The sequence below is a fragment of the Periplaneta americana genome, chromosome 17 (genome assembly GCF_040183065.1).
Source record: "Periplaneta americana isolate PAMFEO1 chromosome 17, P.americana_PAMFEO1_priV1, whole genome shotgun sequence".
In the NCBI taxonomy this organism is placed as follows: domain Eukaryota; kingdom Metazoa; phylum Arthropoda; class Insecta; order Blattodea; family Blattidae; genus Periplaneta; species Periplaneta americana.
Window position 1 is genome coordinate 135,127,318 of NC_091133.1, and position 15,343 is coordinate 135,142,660.

Sequence of the window (15,343 nt, forward strand, 5' to 3'; positions counted from 1 at the left end):
CTAATATTCTGAAGCTAAAAATGTGTTCTGAATTCCATAGTTGCTTCGTACACATTTTTTTTTAACGATTTTTAACTACAAAATTATATTTTCTTACGCATTTATCTCAACAATTGTTACAAATCACGCCACTCTTGTAAATTCTTCAAAACTGTACATTAGGATGCATAATTAAACTGTAAGGAATAAAGTTCCTTATGTTGTATGACTTGTAACAATTTTTGTGATAAATACGTAAGAATGATGCTATTTTTAGTTTAAAATTGAAAAATAAAATCTTTACAAAGCAATTATGTAACAACACATTTTTAGCGTCAGAACAATAGCCAATTAAAGAAATGACACTTCTGAATATTTCATTTTCTATTTGTAATATTTTTTTATCCGTAAAACTGAAGAAAAAGGTATTTTATTAACACCTTCAAATTAAAAAAAAAATTGAAAATATCGCGATTAAGACAAATGTTTATATGACTTTTTTTTGCCTAGAATGTCTTTGGAAATAAGCTCTGTAAGTGACTGTAAATCCTCGTGGATCATCCTGCATACATTTCTAAATTTTCACTACAAAATAAGACATAATTTTCAAGGTGTATTTTAAAATATTTTAGCTTTTGATTATTTATCTGCATGTTCTCAAGCCTTTTATGTTTCTAGTTACAAATGTTACATAATGCACTTTTCAACTCATCTCCTCAATTATGGATAAACTGTCATACAAGTTATGTTTACCGCATAATTGCTAATTATTCGTGTTACATGTGTATTTTAATTGTTTAACCACTACTATGATTACAAACTGTAGGATCTGATGATGCTCAATATTCGAGCGAAAACGTTGGTCCATATATAAAGTTATAGACTTTCTTAAAATAGATAAGCTGTTGACGGAACTTTCACCTGTATGTTAACGAACTTTGGCCTGTGCCAGCATATTCAGTTCGTGCTAGTCCAGATGAAGCCATGGTGAAGGCGTGTGGGCAATTGAAGCAGTAGCAGCTGTCTGTCCTTCATGAAGTGTGTCTGTCTTTGGACAGAATCAGCAGCGTAGTTGTCTACATTTCCCTGCATTCAAAGAACTTCGAATTAATTGTGAATTAGTTAATTACAAATACAAAAAAATTGTACTAGAGACTACCGAAAGTTCTGCACATTAAGCACTCGTTTAATTTCTATTAAAAAGATATACAGTGCTTGAGCATAGAATATAAATAAGATAAAATAATAGCATTATAAAATAATAAATTAATTGATAATTTGTAATTATAAACAAAACAGAATGGATACAAATGGATGTTTAATGAACAGCAAATTGCGAACTTAAATAAATAAATAAATATATATATATATATATATATATATATATATATATATATATATAATTTGAACTGGTAATGGAAATTACGGGAAAACTGCTGAACGGATTTTAATAAATTACCCCTCATTTTGAAGCTTGGAACACAAAGTTTTTTCAGAAAATAGTAATTTTCAGTGAAATGTCAGCTTTCCTACATCATTTTCCTATTTTCCAAAATCCATCTTTCGTCAGTTTTGAGAACTAATTGCATTTCAGAATAAAACAAAACACACACTACAATAAACAATAGGCTGTTACACGAAGGCCATGACCTGCAGGATTGCTGACATATTTAGAGCTCAAATTCAATTGGTTATTAAAAACTTCAAGAGTTTGTAAAAATAATTTAGAGGTCTGATTCTGCGGTGTGTAATTTTCTGAGTACAGCTGTGTATTGGATATTAAAATCTACAAAACTTAGGTGGTTTGATGACATTATTACCATTAGAAATGAAATTTTATTATAGTTAATATCATAATGTGTCTATTTTTCATTAATTATACATATTATTGCTATATTGATGATATGAAAGTGAAACGTTTTGGGGTTATATAAGTAGATATATATGTAGAGAATGTCTTAAATTAGATGTTCATTTCTATAATTTACTGAGTGGCGGCTATTTTTATATACAAAACTTACGTAAGATAATATTGTTATTAAAAATCAAATATTTTTATAGTTATTAAGCAAGTGGGGTTGGGTCTTTTTCATATATTTAATGGCTGTGTGGTGTAGATATTCATATGCGTCATTCTCTTCAGTATTGGCTCGAGAGAGCGCAAAAATTACAGTTCCTAAGTAAAGACCAAAAGGTATTACTTACTGATAAAATAAGAGGCCTACAAAATTTTGTAGTCTCCCGATCATTTCAGCAAGATCTCTCAGCAGGATAAAATGATTTTACCCTCTACATTTCAAGCTCTACATGCAGCAGCTATACCAAAATTCTATGTATATTGTTTCAAAAACATAGCAAATCTGACAATTTTAAACTTTCACCTACAATCCACAATGACCTGAAATAGCTATTGCTTTACTCCCACATGAAAAACCCACTGATCGTCCTGACATTGTTACTTGCGTTTTCGCGTTGAAATTCAAAACCTGAAGGTGGATAGGTTCAAGAAAAAGTATTCGGCATAAAAAAACCATTCAGAGGGAGTATGTTTCATTCTTATGGAAGCAAATAATTTTCAAAATATCTGGTATTCTTCATTGAAAATAAGTCTGAAAAATGTTTATTTGAACGTCTAATGAAATTAGTTTGCAGCATTTGCTGCACAAGCCACTAGTTATATCTATATATAATTTGAACTGGTAATGGAAATTACGGGAAAACGGCTGAACGGATTTTAATGAGTGACACTTCATTTTCATGCCTGGCATCCAACGTTTTTCGAAAAAGTAGTAGTTTTCAGTGAAATGTCAATTTTCCTACATAATTTTCCTATTTTCCAAAATCCATCTGTTGTCAGTTTTGAGAACTAATTTTATTGAATCACGGCCGACTTGATTGAATTTCAGAACAAAACAAAACACACACTACAATAAACAATAGGCTATTACACGAAGGCCATGACCTGCAGGATTGCCGACATATTTAGAGCTCAATTCAATTTGTTATTAAAAACTGATTCTGCAGTGTGTAATTTTCTGAGTACAGCTGTGTATTGGATATTCAAATCTACGAAACTTGAGGTGGTTTGATGACATTATTACCATTAGAAATTAAATATTATTACAGTTAGTATCATGATGCGTCTATTCTTCATTAATTGTACATAATATTGATGCTATAATGATGCCATGAAAATGAAACGTTTTGAGGTTATGTAAGTAAATGTAGAGAATATCTTAATTTAGATCTTCATTTCTATAATTTACTTAGTGGCTGCTATATATAACTACAAAACGTAAGTAAGATAATATTGTTATTAAAAATCAAATATTTTTATACTTATTAAACCAGTGGGGTTGGGTCTTTTTCATATACTTAATGGCGGTGTAGTGTAGATATTGATATGTATCATTGTCTTCAGTATTGGCTCCAGAGAGCGCAAAAATTACAGTTCCTAAGGAAAGATAAAAAAGGTATTACTTACTGATAAAATAAGAGGCCTAGAAAGTGTTATAGTCTCCAGATTATTTCAGCAAGATCTCTTAGTAGGATAAAGTGATTTTACGCTCTACATTTCAAGTTCTACATGCAGCAGCTATACGAAAATACTATTGTTCGAAAGCTTACCAAACCTGACATTTTTTTAACTTTTACCTACAATCCACAATGACCTGAAATAGCTACTGCTATCGTCCTGACATTGATACTTGCGTTTTCGTGTTGAAACTCAAAAACTGAAGTTGGATAGGTTCAAGAAAAAGTATTTGGGCAAAAAAATCCATTCAGAGGGAGTATGTTTCATTATTATGGAAGCAAATAACTATCAAAAAGACAAGTATTCTTCATTGAAAATAAATCTGAAAAATGTTTATTTTAACGTTTAACGAACTTAGTTTGCAGCAGCATTTGCTGCACAAGCCACTAGTTATAATTTTAATCTACACTTGTTTAGAATTAAACGTATACTGAAAACAGACTGTGGCCTTCTCGTCCTGGATTGTAATTCTGAGAGCAGACAGTGGTCTTCAAAGAGCGGTGCATCCAGTTTTGAACCCTCTTGCAGCGGCGAGGGGCTGAAGACTAAAGAGGGTTAGCATTGTTACTCCATACGGAGGGCTGGGTGTAACTTATACAATGACAGAAAAAGCCTTGTTGACTTTACGAATTAACCCCCTTCAGCAGTAGAAAGTTCGGCGCTCGCAGGCTGTTGTCGTGGTTTTGTAAATGCGGTGGGAGCGAGGGACGAGGGGCTTAATATGGACTGGAATAAGCTACATCAGTACAAGTGACATTGTAGGGTAATGGAACTTAGCGTAAAGGGATATCAGGGCTAGGGTTGCAGAGGGGGAGGCAGTTTGATTAATGACGTCAGCATTACTATAGAAGCCGGCAGCCTATACTATGCATACACCAATTTGTATTATTTCGGGTCCGACATTAGCAAATTAATCAAAGTGAGTAGCGAGAGAGAAAGTGAAATGCATGTAAGCCCAGCTAGTTACACGCAGCTGCCGCTGTTTTGAGGGCCAAAGTAAACACATTGTTGAACTCTGTTTTTATTAGGCCTGGACTGTTGTTTGTATTATCAGTCATAGCTTGACTGTGTGTGTGTGCAGGGAACTTCTGAGCTTAAAAATTAAAACTATTTAATACAACGAAATAAAATCGAATTTACTGCCCCTTCCCCAGCTTGCCTTCTTTGTCTAGCCTCACAACGTTTGATGAATGCGCTGTTCAATTATTCACAGAAACTGATTGGTTTTTAGCTGATGCTGACTAATAGAGCCCTCTTCTGAGGACGGTTGGTTTAGCGCCATTGTTCTTTTGTTAGTGCGGATCAGCAATTGTTTGAGTTTCTTGTTCACAGTTGATGCAACATGGAGCGCTCTTCTCTGGTTGCTGTTCACACCTCTTGCACCGTATGCATTTCCCAGTTTAATTAGTACCAGTGTTGCCTTTGATAGCAATAATCATGAATTGCTGCTATTATTTCTTTCCGCTTATAGCATCGGTTATTTCAAATAATCATGTTTTCAGCTCGGCCATATGCCGTATATAATTCTTCATTTTTTTATTTTTGTTTCTGGTGCTTTTTGAATGGTTTGCTCAGTAAAATAGACCTCCCCTAACACAGTACTTCATTGTTTCTACTGCACTGATCCTGATTGCATTAATTGAGGCACTGATATCAAAAACGGGACTAGCCATGCCGAGGTCATTTTGAGAAAAACACAAAAGAACTTCACGAAGACGCGCATTCTCATCTTATTTTTGGCATTGTAACTTTGTATTTGCCCATATGTACTCGTCCTACAAGAATTTAGATTTGTTTAGAAAAATAGGTTTGAAAACTGCTGATGTGTCTCATTTTATATTTTCATAAAAGACAGTAAATACATTCAAAATTGTAATCATTTTAGTATTATACTGTATTACTATTTTTATAAAAAAAGCTAAAGCTCAAAACTATATTTATAAACAAGTTGACACCTCAGCAACACACTATTCTACTGGGTAGGCCTAATACTCATTGTGCCACAACTGAGGGGCTCAGTGAAAAAGGGGCTCCTGCCACAAAAACTAAATTTTGTTGCGTTTATTCCACTGAGATTCTCTCTCTTTAAGAGAAGAGGAGGCATTTATAAGTACTTACCAAGTCCGGTAGACAGAGTCAACAAAACTGGATGCCAAGATCTCTCGGATTATGAATAGCCCCGCCCCCATAGCCATTGACCCCGCCCCCTTTGTCAATGACACGCCCCTTTTGTCATTGGCCCTCCCCTTTATCATTGGCTCCATCCCCTTTATCAATGGCCCCGCCCCCTGAGCCCCCGACCCTTTATCAATGGCCACGACACATTTATCAATGATCCCTCCCCCTTTGCCATTGACCCCCTTTGACTTTGGCCACGCCACCCTTTGTCATCGGTCCGCCCCCTTTGACATTGGTCACACCCTTTATCAATGGCCCCGCCCCCTTTGTCATTGGTCCCGACCTCTTTGCCATTGGCCCCGCCGCCTTTATCAATAGCACCGCCCCTTAGCCATTGACCCCCCTTTCCTTTGGCCACGCCCCTTTATCAATGACCACGCCCCATTGTCATTGACCAGCCCACTTTGCCTTTCGCGACGCCCCCTTTGTCATTGGCACCACCTCATTTTGCCAATGGCCCCGCTCCTATGTCATTGACCCCGCCAACTTTCTCTTTGGCCACGCCCCTTTATTATTTGCCCCGCTGCTCTCAACAATTGCCCCCGCCCTTTAGCCATTGGTCCCGCCCCTTCAGCCTTTGACAACGCCCCTTTGTCAATGTCCCGCCACATTTGTCATTCGTTCCGCTCTTTTATCATTGGTCGTACTCATTTTATCAATGGCCCTCAGCCATTGACCCCGACCCCCTTATTTATTACCCGCCACTTTTTACATTCGCCCCGCCCCTTTTGCCATTGGACCCGTCCTTCTCGTCATTAGCGCCGCCATTTTATAATTTTGCCTGTCCCTCTTATCAATCGCTCCGCCCCCTTTGCCTTTGATCACCTCTTTGTCAATGACCCGCCACATTTGTCATTCGCCCAGCATCCTTTATCATTGGCCCCCCTTTTTATCAATGGCCCCGCCCCTTAGCCATTGATCCCGCCCCCTTTATCTATTACCCGCCACTTTTGTCATTCGCCCGCCCACTTTGTCATTGGTCCCGCCCTCTTCGTCATTGACCCCGCCCATTCATCATTGATACAGGCCATTCATCATTCAGCCTGCCCCCTTTGTTAATGGCCCCGACCCTTTGCCAATTGTCCAGCCCACTTTGTCGTTGGCCCCCGCCCCTTTAACATTGACCCGGTGCCCTTAATTAATGGTCCCGCCCCATTTGTCCATGTCCACTCCTTATCTGTAATTGGTCCGCCCTTTTTTCATTGGCCCCGCCCCATTAGCCTTTGTATTTAGTCACGGCACATTTGTCATTGGCCCCGCCCCTTTTAACAATGGCCACGCCCCTTTGTTATTGAACCGCCCTCTTTGCAATTGGTTCCATCCACTTCGTCATTAGCCGCGCCCCCATTTAACTTTTACCAAGCCCCTTTATCAGTGACCCACGCCCCCTTTGCCATTGTACCCGCCCACTTTGTCATTAGCCCCACTCCTTTACCATTGGCTCCGCTCCCTTTATCAATACACCCGCCCCTTTGTCATTGACCCCGCCCCCTTTGTAAATGACCACGCCCCATTTGTAATTGGCCCATCCCCCTTTGACTTTGGTCTCGCCCAATTGTCATTGGCCCTGCACCTTTATCATTGCCTCCACCCTTTCATCAATGGCCCGCCCCCTTTGACATTGGTCCCGCCCCCTCTATCATTTGCCCCGCTCCTTTCTAAATAGCTTCGCCCCCTTAGCCATTGAAACCGCCCCCTTTGTTTTTGGCCATGCCCTATTTTTTCAATACGATTCTCAAAGTGAGTGTGTGTCCATCCAGGATGGGCACTAAAGTGTAAACTGCACCCTGAAGGTAGACTTTGAAGTGAGTGTGAATCCATTCTAGATTATTACTAAATGTCCTGTAATCTCTATTCAGTATCCCAAGAGATATTCTTTATTTTCGCGTAACTATGAGATATACGTATGTAACAAATATAATTTCACTAAAATGATTATGAAATTACGAACCTCTGTCATGTGCGGTCTAAATGCTGATGTTTAATTTCTACTAAAATATAACAATATTGAAAGTATTTTGATAAAATAAACTTGTTCTATTTTAAAAGGGCCTATAAAACGCTGCACTAAATATATTTTTTATTAACACTATTAAAGTCGGAATGCATTATTTAACAAAAACTTTGAGACAAATATTATTGTAACAATATGCAAACATGACAACATTTATTTAGATTTTATTTTTCATTGGATTTAGAAACAAGTAAGACAACACTACTAGTTTTTAAATCCTTTGGAAAAATACCTTGTGACAGACATCGATTGACATTTTGGGCAAGTGGTTTACAAATAGAAAATAAAATAAAATTGACTTTTGTTCTTTCTTTTATTTCTTTAGTTCATATACAGTATTTGGTCTGAAATCTCTAAAACAATGCTACCTACCAGAGATTCGTAGACCCTCTCGATCTGAATGTCAGCACATTCTTCATCACCAGCTTGCATGGTTTTACATTCTATTACGGGGCAGCTTTTAGCGCCGCGCAGCTATCGGCATCACGGACACCGAATTGCGCGAGTATCACGAGCTGTGGTTGTAATATGACGCAACACAGTCCCAGTGGTACGATCTACTGTGGAAGATGGCGTTGTAGCAATCCGCGCACCTGTGATCACAAGGACTGCGTTTCCTCTGGTTGGGGGCCGCACTTAGCCAGATTAGTGTTTCCATTCAGAGCCTCTTTCAGGGGTGTGTCGCCTCTTTCTAATGACGCTGAACCAAATACGAGTATCGGTATTATTAAAAATATAATTCAAACTTGAAACGTATGACTCCAATAAGTTTAGCGGATACGTTTTGCAAATTTATGTTAAAGGTATTAAACGCTAGCTGAGTTTGAAAGCGTATTGGATTACGTCTACGTCGTCATTTGTTAAAAGTGAATGAGGATTTGATGAACATGGAGCACTGGAAACGACAAGACGAATCATAGCTGGTAATAAGTTACTAAATAATTAAATACAGGGACATCATTTTATTTTTACTAACATTTCTAATATTAACCTGGCTATACCTTTGGATTCGCAATAGATCGACTATTGATCAGATTTTTTGTATTCGACAGATAATGGAGAAAAAATGGGAGTATAAGGGTACAGTACATCAGTTATTCATAGACTTCAAAAAGGCATATGACTCGGTTAAGAGAGAAGTATTATATGATATTCTTATTGAATTTGGTATTCCCAAGAAACTAGTTCCATTAATTAAAATGTGTCTCAGTGAAACATACAGCAGAGTCCGTATAGGTCAGTTTCTATCTGATGCTTTTCCAATTCACTGCGGGCTGAAGCAGGGAGATGCACTATCACCTTTACTTTTTAACTTCGCTCTAGAATATGCCATTAGGAAAGTTCAGGATAACAGGCAGGGCTTGGAATTGAACGGGTTACATCAGCTTCTTGTCTATGCGGATGACGTGAATATGTTAGGAGAAAATACACAAACGATTAGGGAAAACACGGAAATTTTACTTCAAGCAAGTAAAGCGATCGGTTTGGAAGTAAACCTGAAAAGACAAAGTATATGATTATGTCTCGTGACCAGAATATTGTACGAAATGGAAATATACAAATTGTAGATTTATCCTTCGAAGAGGTGGAAAAATTCAAATATCTTGGAGCAACAGTAACAAATATAAATGACACGCGGCAGAAAATTAAACGCAGAATAAATATGAGAAATGTGTGTTATTATTCGGTTGAGAAGCTCTTATCATCCAGTCTGCTGTCCAAAAATCTGAAAGTTAGAATTTATAAAACAGTTATATTACCGGTTCTTCTATATGGTTGTGAAACTTGGACTCTCACTCTGAGAGAGGAACATAGGTTAAGGGTGTTTGAGAATAAGGTGCTTAGGAAAATATTTGGAGCTAGGCGGGATGAAGTTACAGGAGAATGGAGAAAGTTACACAACACAGAACTGCACGCATTGTATTCTTCACCTGACATAATTAGGAACTTAAAATCCAGACGTTTGAGATGGGCAGGGCATGTAGCACGTATGGGCGAATCCAGAAATGCATATAGAGTGTTAGTTGAGAGACCGGAGGGAAAAAGACCTTTAGGGAGGCCGAGACGTAGATGGGAGGATAATATTAAAATGGATTTGAGGGAGGTGGGATATGATGATAGAGACTGGATTAATCTTGCACAGGATAGGGACCGATGGCGGGCTTATGTGAGGGCGGCAATGAATCTTCGGGTTCCTTAAAAGCCATTTGTAAGTAAGTAAGTATACCTTTGGATTATCGGTTAAGAACCGGAAATACCGTTTGCTACCCCCTTCCACGACTGGAGTTCGATGACACTGACGTAAAATACAAACAAATCACTTTACTAGGTATAGGAGGGAAGAAAAGTAGCTCATCCATTTACGTAAAGTAGGAAATATCGAGATTTTGAGTTTGATAATTTCCATTAGGTTTTTGTTTAATAAAATATAGTACAATATTAACAATGAGTGTTTTTACTCACGAACTGAGCTTTCCATGCGGACGCATTCATTATGCAGTGTATATTATACTGTCTACAGCACATTAGCGTACAATATAGAGAATGAAGTTAAATTGAAAAATAATCATAATATGGATATTGAAACACATTTTTGAAAATGGTGGCCGTTCATTTCGATACAGGCTTCAGTTCTTTTGTGCATATTATCGCACTATAGACTATTGTACGTAATTCCAATTACCAGGTTCGTACTTCGTATCAGTAACTCATTTTGAAATAATTCTGTACCTACTCCATAAAAGAGTACCTTACGTACTGTAAATTCAATATTCACTTCTGCCAGATCCGAAATGATAAAATTACTCATACTATCTACTGTCCATCCAAGTGGTTTTGTCACAGGGTCATAGAAAGTGAGGAAATCACATGACAGTTAATTACTTAACGAGGCCCTTTTATTTAAGTTATTTTAAACAGTTGTATAATATTATGTAGACGTCCAATTCCTAACAGAAATTAATGTTCTCAGAAAAGAGCTAAGACAGCCCAGCCACTAGCCTTTACAGAGAGGCGAATAGAAGCAGGTGGGGGAAACCGGGATGCGACGTAGGCAAATGGACGACAGTACCTGTGCGAAAATGATTCAATATTGAAAGCTCTTCCGTCACCGGAAAACGCGAACATACTTTTGGAACGAACTGTTTACCATGAGCGTAAGGCTACTATGACTGTATATACGGTCTTGGATCGATGTGGAGAACGGTTGTACTTCATTAGTAAAAGGGGTGGGAGTGAAGTACATTCAAAAACTGAGGTACAATAAAAACTCAAGTAAAAATAAAATGATGTCCCTGTATAATTGAACAATGAATACAAATAAATATAAATATAATATATAGGTTTGCTGATGATATGGCGTTGTTAGCTGAAAAGGAGGCTATACTAAGGGACATGGTAGTGGAACTAAATGACAGCTGTGAGCAGTGTGGGATGAAGATGAATGCAAACAAGACGAAGACAATGGTTGTCGGAAGGAAAACGATGGAGGTAAACGTGCCAATACTAAATGAGGTAATAGAGCTAGTGGATAGCTTTAAGTACTTGGGGTGTACTATAAGCAGTAACATGAGCTGCTGCCAGGAAGTCAAAAGGAGGATAGCAATGGCAGAAAAAGCTTTAAATAGAAAAAGGAGCATCATCTGCGGACCTCTGAAAAAAGAACTAAACAAGAGACTAGTGAAGTGCGTTGAAGAAGGAACCTGGGCTCAATATTGGGTAGAGTTTTACGAAATACGAACTATAAAATATTACGGGTTGTTTCAATGTCATATTCCATGAGTTGACAATGTAACTACTGTATACAAGGTGAGGCGGCGCGATGATCTGAATCGGTTGGTTTCTTTCTCTTAAATTGTTAATTAAAGTTACATAGGCCTAGGACTGCGAGAATTTTCTTGTAGGAAAGAATATACTGTAGACTAGGCATGGCAATTGATGCCCACAGGAGCAAGCGCACGCTTTAGAGCCCAGGAGAGCCTGAGCGCTTTACAGCGGAAAGGAAAGAGACAGACGAAAGAGGTGGTATATGCCGCTTGGTCGAGCTATATTCAGGGATGGCCAGCACTGATTCAATAGATAAAGGGAAGAGAACTTATTAAAACTGTATCCATGTTAATTTTTAGATCTGTCTGAGAAGTATAAGTGCATTATAAGAATGTAAGTTTTAATTTTAATGCTCATTTTTCACAAGTTTGATTTTTTAATTAAAAAAAAAATATTTTCTCAACTTTTCGTATAGAAAAGTGAGATTTTCAGACATAGGCCTATTTATTTAGTAGCCTTACAGAATGTTTTCGTAAATCTAATATACCGTATATACGTATTACTGAAGATAGTGTATTGAAAATTTTGAAAATATTCGCATGGAAATTGTTTGTAGGGAAATGAATAACAAAGCAACTACTGTTACATCATAAGCAAAAGATAAGTGCCCATGTGTTGTAAAAATGTCAGCTCTATAGCTTCAGCAGATTTCGATAAAATAATTTAATATTTTGATGATAGGAAGTTGCTCACCAATATCACCTTAAAAGCATAATGCGATAAGAGTTTTGTTATGTAATATTAGTTACACTTAAAACAGATACAGTACCTAGGTAACTTTGCTTTGTACTGTAATATTGTTTTGATTAGTTTATTGATTATTTTGTAAGGCTAAAGATACCATCAATATAAATTCCAACTTATCATGTCATACTCAATCTCTTTCTTTGGAATATCACTTTCTTTATGAATGATGTGTTTCATCCACTTAATACAGTATAATATTATACTACTATGGAATTTAAGTGAATATTCCTTCTTAACTCTCTACTATGTTATTAAGATTTAAAACACAAGTGCAATATTAAGAAATCAGTGTTAGTACTTTTTTTTTACAGACAATATAGATAATATTAAACAGAAAGAAGCCATATAAAAATAACGAAATAAAATTTCACGTTCCGTTTGAAGTTTGTGCACCACTGTGTTCATAATCCAACAGGCTGCTTATTCATACACACAACTCTTCCTCTTTCCATACTTAGCGCTTGCTGCCCGCGCACGACGTCAAAGTCAGAAAAATGCTCTTGCTTTGACATCACTGCTGTAGACAGCACAACTGACACAATTCAAATTTATAGAAGGTTTATTTCTTGCTTCTTAAAATATGTACTATATAGAATGCTTTTACTATTTCTGTAGCTTCGTTATTATTAAAATTTCGTACATTAAATAATAATTCAAAAATCCCCAAAGCAATTTTCAGAAGGGTAAAGTTTTTTGTGTTTACTTCTACAGATCACTGTTGCCACACACAACGATTATCGAGCCCTCGTCATCCAATGAAATTCCCTGCACCGTAGATCACAATCCTGCCTCGACGACAAGCAAAACACATCAATAAAGACAATTGAACAATAGATCTCTTTCAGCGCAGGGAACTCAAAGAAACGTCGCAGACATCAGTCGCTGTCAATCCCCTCCCCTCTCATAGGCTATATATTACTCGATTTTATACCACAGCCAATGAAGTACACACGCGTTATCCAAATGATTGCCCATATCTGTTTTATGTATTTTCAAAACAAATCGAGTTACGTGATTTCGTAAAAATTGGATCAACTTTAGAGAAATTCCACGCAAGAACAAAAACACAAGGACTTGCACAAGGCGTGTACCGTTTGATGGATGTTTTTCCCACAAGCAGTGGTTAGAAAGAATACAACATTAAATTTTCTATAAGGATTTGCGTGTGGCTGGTGATTAGTAGGTTCATTATCGTGTTGAGAAACAATTTCTTCCTTGCCCATACCTAAACTAGGGTTTATTAAAGCAATGTATTCGTTGTAAGTCCCGCTCCGTGGCGTCGTGGTCTAAGGCATCCTGCCTAGGACTCGCGTTACGGAATGCGCTCTGGTTCGAGTCCTCATGGGGGAAGAAATTTTTCTCATGAAATTTCGGCCAGTGTATGAAACCGGTGCGCACCCAGCATCGTGATGCACTTGGTGAGCTACGATAGGTAGCGAAATCCGGTTGCGAATACCAGCTATAACGGCTGAGGATCATCGTGCTAACCACACGATACTTCCATTCTGGTTGGATGATCGTCCACCTCTGCTTCGGCATGTGGGCGTGAGGCCAGCAGCCGGCTGGTCGGCTTCACGGGCTGTAGCGCCACGGATTGTTATTATTCGTTGTAAATATTATAATGATAGTCATGTCATTTTTTCCGTTTAATTTGCAGCCTCTTTCCACTCCTTTTACAAACAGCGGAATAGCTGCTATTTGTTACTGTTGATTCCTGAAAACCAAATTATAGAAACTGCTTACTAGTAATACGGCCATCATAAATTTATTTCAATGCGTTGATATAGTAACCATGGCATCACATGGCGTTGCCTAGTAACTGTATAACCTCGAATAACGACCTATGATGAAACGACAATTTTCTGGTCGTGAAACCTGTTGGATCATTGAGCTTACTTTTGGGTTTTCAAGTTCCAGAAAATGGGTGGAAAACCCAAAAGTTTAGTTTTGATAACATTCACCACAATACTGTAAAAATACACATGAACTTGGGTCATAAAATGATAAAAGTGTACAATTGTGGCTGTGAATTTGAAAAAGATTAGGTGCAGTCACTGTGCATTCAAAAGGATTGTACTATTCATATAAAGACTTCTTACTGCTCTAATTAACACTACATTCATATTCCATGTGGGTCTTCATTATTTGAATTATTTTTTGTGCGAAACTTCAGAAAGTGAAACGTCTGTTCCTAGGGAAGATTTTCCTGATTTCATTGCATTCATAACCGACCCAGGTAAGGGACAGTAGGACTGAGTTAAGAGTTAAATTCCAAAAAATAATATTTTTTTTGTACAAAAATATTTCTTGGTAACTTATGAAATTGATAGTAAGATATATTTTGTCTTTACATCTACTTTGAGGTCCAGGATCGATTTTTATATACGCCTGCTCCATGTGTAAGTAATTTATTTCTTTTCATAAATTAGCCTTTTTCTCGAGACTAAGTTTTTGATGTTCAAAATATTCCATACGTATGCAGTTTTAGCCAGATTCAATGAAAATATTTGTGCATATCCATGAATATATTATCTGAGATCTAAAGTTGAGAAATTTTAAATATCTTGAAAATTATAAAATAAAATTATTATGTAAATAAAAAAAATTGAATAAATACATGTCTGATATTAAAACATTTATTGTGCCTAAATTAGCCTAGATATCACGAGTTTCTCAAAGTTAAAATATTGTTCGTGAATCAAGGTCCGTATGGAAAAAGATGAACTTGCTGGATTTAAATTATCCGTATAACATTAATTTGCATTAAAAAAATAACTTCGAAATTATCAGTCCGATGATCTCAAAATTTGAACACTCCTTATTCGTACTGCATCTAACAAACAATTAAAACAAGAAATAATTCGGTTTAAAATTGTAAAAATTTCAAAACTCGGTCTTAAGTGTTCCTCCAATTTTGCTACAATCTTCTGGAAAGTATTTAAAATGCTTCGACCAACACTGCAATCATTATGAATACGTACTAAACCGTCGGAAAACCGTTGAACAACCCTGTCCAGATTCCATCCATCCGTCCTCGTCCGTCCGTCAGTCCGTTCGTCCGTCCA